This window comes from Corvus brachyrhynchos, unplaced genomic scaffold (assembly GCF_000691975.1).
Source record: "Corvus brachyrhynchos isolate BGI_N302 unplaced genomic scaffold, ASM69197v1 scaffold523, whole genome shotgun sequence".
NCBI lineage: Eukaryota > Metazoa > Chordata > Aves > Passeriformes > Corvidae > Corvus > Corvus brachyrhynchos.
The window spans coordinates 1,890,672-1,894,365 of NW_008237265.1; the positions used below are offsets into that span (position 1 = coordinate 1,890,672).

The 3,694-nt window shown below is 38.2% G+C and overlaps 1 long non-coding RNA gene across 4 annotated transcripts in view; it reads right to left on the reverse strand.

Annotated features, from left to right (window-relative positions):
* Positions 1-3,688, reverse strand: part of LOC108445772 — a 121,137-nt gene extending 117,449 nt beyond the window's left edge. For 3 of the 4 annotated variants that reach the window (XR_001860746.1, XR_001860745.1, XR_001860742.1), the window contains exons 1-2: positions 1,886-2,378; positions 163-310 (exon numbers count right to left, since the gene is read on the reverse strand). This is a non-coding gene — a long non-coding RNA (uncharacterized LOC108445772). Of the gene's footprint in view, positions 1-162; positions 311-1,885; positions 2,379-3,479 lie in introns of those variants that run through there. The other variant, XR_001860743.1, reaches the window with a different exon arrangement.
* Positions 3,689-3,694: the final 6 nt, after the last annotated feature.

Consider the following 3,694-nt stretch of genomic DNA (forward strand, 5'->3'; position numbering starts at 1 on the left):
AAGAGTGGAAAAGTCTGGGGCAAAACAAAATGTGAATAAAGCTAGCAGAACTCAAGTGAGGACCACTGACCAGCCTTCAGAAATAGGCATTAGAAACAGCAGGATTAAATGCTCGCTTGTTTTCTGATTAACAACAACAACAAAAGAATAATTCAATTTTACCTAAAAGAAGTCTTCGTTTTTTTCCGATGAAGGACCACATCTCCACAAGCCAGGGACCCTTTGCAGGGCCAGAGCCTCCCAGTGGCAGCCACACCCTCCTCTTCCTCATTTTTTTCCACTGACCATTAAATACTTTCCAAGCCCGGCCCTGAAAAAAAACCAACCCAAAAAAACCCCCACATTTTTAATGGACATCAGATACCATACTGCTGATTTAATTAGGCAGATTAGAAACAAATATATTTGCACACACATCCATATTTGTATTTTCTGTTTCATTTCAAACAAATTTGGTAGGCCTGATTTGAATCTCTATTCAAACCACAGGAAAACAACAATGAAAATGTGTTCTATGCTGACAGCAGAAATAAGCCCTCTGGCTATCTCTTTTTAGAGTTTTATATGACGTGTTGTCCATTGGTACTGGAAAAATTCACAGAACAGGGGCTTTTCAGAGAATCTTCAGATGAACCTGTATGTTTTGTAGCAGTAATAGATGCCAGCACAAGACAAGCTGACATAGACATCCCAGAATTTGTCTCTTCAGGGATTCTATGGATTTGACACTCAGGCAGATCTATGACTTTATTTTTTAAAAAGTAAGACTTTCCCGGCTCACGTATCACTCAAACTCTCCCAGGTAATAATGATGCTGTGTAGAAAGTATCACACAATGTTTCCTTACTCTTATTATATTTCATACAATTTATTTTATCCATAATTCGGCAGTACACAGAACTATCTGGAAATTTATTGTTGCTATAAACTGTTTTGCATATTGTGTCATCTGCTGGCTTTAATTCATTATTTAAATGACACTGTAATTATACTACATTTCATATTCTATTTAACCAGAAAATACTCAATACGAATACAAAGTGAGAAAGCAAGCTTCCCCCCATATCTCGAAAAACACCTACTTATTTTCAAATAACCAGCTCCAGCATTCAACAATAAAGCAGAAGTACAATATTTAGGGTTCAGCAACTTAAGTTCAATTTTTTTTTTGCAAATAACTGCACAAAGATATTTTTGTTTCGCTATCATTAGGACTGTGAAATTAAAATATTAAAATAAGCTGCTTATTTATCTCAATTTAGAGCTAAATTTATAACCTGAATCCACAGATTCATGCTATTATGCCTGCTGAAAAAACAAATTAGTATTAAAATAAGAACAGAGGTTATTCTGAGCTGTGTGTTAGAGGATGACAACATACATTATAGGTAGTATATTAAATAATGTCAAATCCAAAATGATTTTGTAAGACCAGCATCTTCTACATATTTATTCATGTACAATTGTACACCCACAGAAAAACACTGTTACAAGCAAGTGATACGCTTCACTACTAGTCGAGGTGTTTGCAGTTCCACACAGTCCTACATCCTATCAGGCTTCCAATATACAATTCTGAATTCTCAAAGCCTGCATAATGCTGTATTTGCACATACAGTAAATATGTATAATTGACTTGCAGAGTATATCAATACTGAAGTCTTTTAGACATGATTATTCCCACAGAAATCTTTGTTCTCTAAACTGCAGAATATTAGGTAAGTGCCATTTATACCAGAGTGCTCTAGTACACCACTGACTTTTAAATCCAAATACACAATAAGGGAAAATGCTAGCACATTAGTATTTTACTGGCCCACAAAACAAATATTCACCCTTCCAAGCCCTCCCATCCATGTATTCCATATCAGAAAAACACACTTACTCCAGACTGTCTGCATTCCTATTTACGGAGATGCTCTGCAATAAAGGGAGCGAACAGAAATCCAAGGGTTAACAGAAGAAACAAAACAAAACCCTAAACCAAACCAACAAACCCTACCACCAAAATGCCCAGCCATACAGCAGTCCTTGCAAGAAAAGGAAAATGTTCAGCAGACAACAGCCTAACAAAAAGCAAACAGAGAATTTAGTGCCGCTATTGCCTGGATACCAGTTTGGGATTTAGGCAGCCTTGGATTACAAGGACTATTCCCTTGAAAATCCAGCCCACAGTTCCTGCACTGTTTTCTACCAATACCACATCCAAACTGTGACTAAACACCTCATTATGCTTCTCTGGCACTGTCTGAAGCACACATATTGTACAATTTTCTGGGGCACCTAAAAGCAGAGGGAAAAAAGCAGCTAGTTTTTACCAATCGGTAATGAAATGATGAATAAGTTCCCTGCAAAAGCTTGCACGATCAGTAAATCTTCTTCCCCCCCCCGCCCCCCTCTCCCGGTCCCTTTTAATCTCCCCCCCCCCCCCGCCCCCCTCTCCCGGTCCCTTTTGTCCTGTGTAGGCAACAGGTGACAAAATACAGCCCCAGTCTTCAGCTTTAAAAATAAGAAAATGTATGTAGATTATGAGACATCTCCATTGTAACATAGCCTTTTTTAATAAATTAAAATTTAATGAAGAGACTTAGCCAGGCCTCTACATTGGCTTCAGAAAGTAAATGCCCTTCTTAGTATTTATTTGTAGAGGTTCATTTAAAGAAAATACAGTCCTTACAGGTACAAACAATAACTAGTGACTTGAGGTAACAATCTGGTATTGACAGATCTTGAAAGAGAAAATCCCAACTGCATTTTCAAAGGAACTGCATGCCTCAAATATTTCACTGGAATCTCTTTTTCCTACAACTTGCTAATTGATCTTAAATACGCAGATGAATTATGAGCCAATAACCTCCAATTTTCTTAGCTCTTACTCCGGACAAACATTATATTCTGATTTATGAACATCTGAAATATTTAATTTGCTGTTCATGGCATTTAAACAGTTAATCTAATTTATGGGAAGTAAGGATTCCACATTAAAGACTCCTTCTACTTTCTCCTTTAAGCTTCACCACTTCAAAAGCCTTTTCCCCATCCCTTATTATTTAGAAATAATCTCCCTTTGTGCACCAGACATACTATGATAGTTCAGGAGGCCGTGGCAGTTACAGGGTTCCTTTGCCAGTCCCCATATTGCTCATTAAATAATTTTACTCTCATATATACACACGCAGCTGGTAAAGGGATGCCTCTGCTGCATTCAGCTACATCTACACTTCCAGAGCGAGTCTCAAAATAAAAAATCACAGCTTTACAAAAACGATCAGCTCCCATCACTGTACACTTCCCAAGCCTCCGATTGCTCACGCTATGTTTGCAGAGCTGTGATGTAGCAGTACACCTGTGTCTCTTGTAGCAGAAAATCCACAATAGGCTAAAAACGTTTCAGTTCTGTTAATACCCACTTCTCAGTCCACAATTAAATAGAATCTTTCTTTAAAGACAGGATTCCCTAAAATATTTTACATGCTTACAAACGGTTTTCTATTTCGGAAAGCTTTGCAATTTCTTCCCTTTGCAAAAATTCAGCTGCGCAGCACCAGCGAAGAGCTCCGGGTACAGCAGATGGTTAAAATTCTGCATCATTTTTAAGAGCCTAAGAGAAAGCACTGACTTTTTTCGGGGGAGGGCGGGGGTGGAAGAGAGGAGAGAAAAAAAGCTGAGAACAGAAATCTGCAGGCCCCCCCCT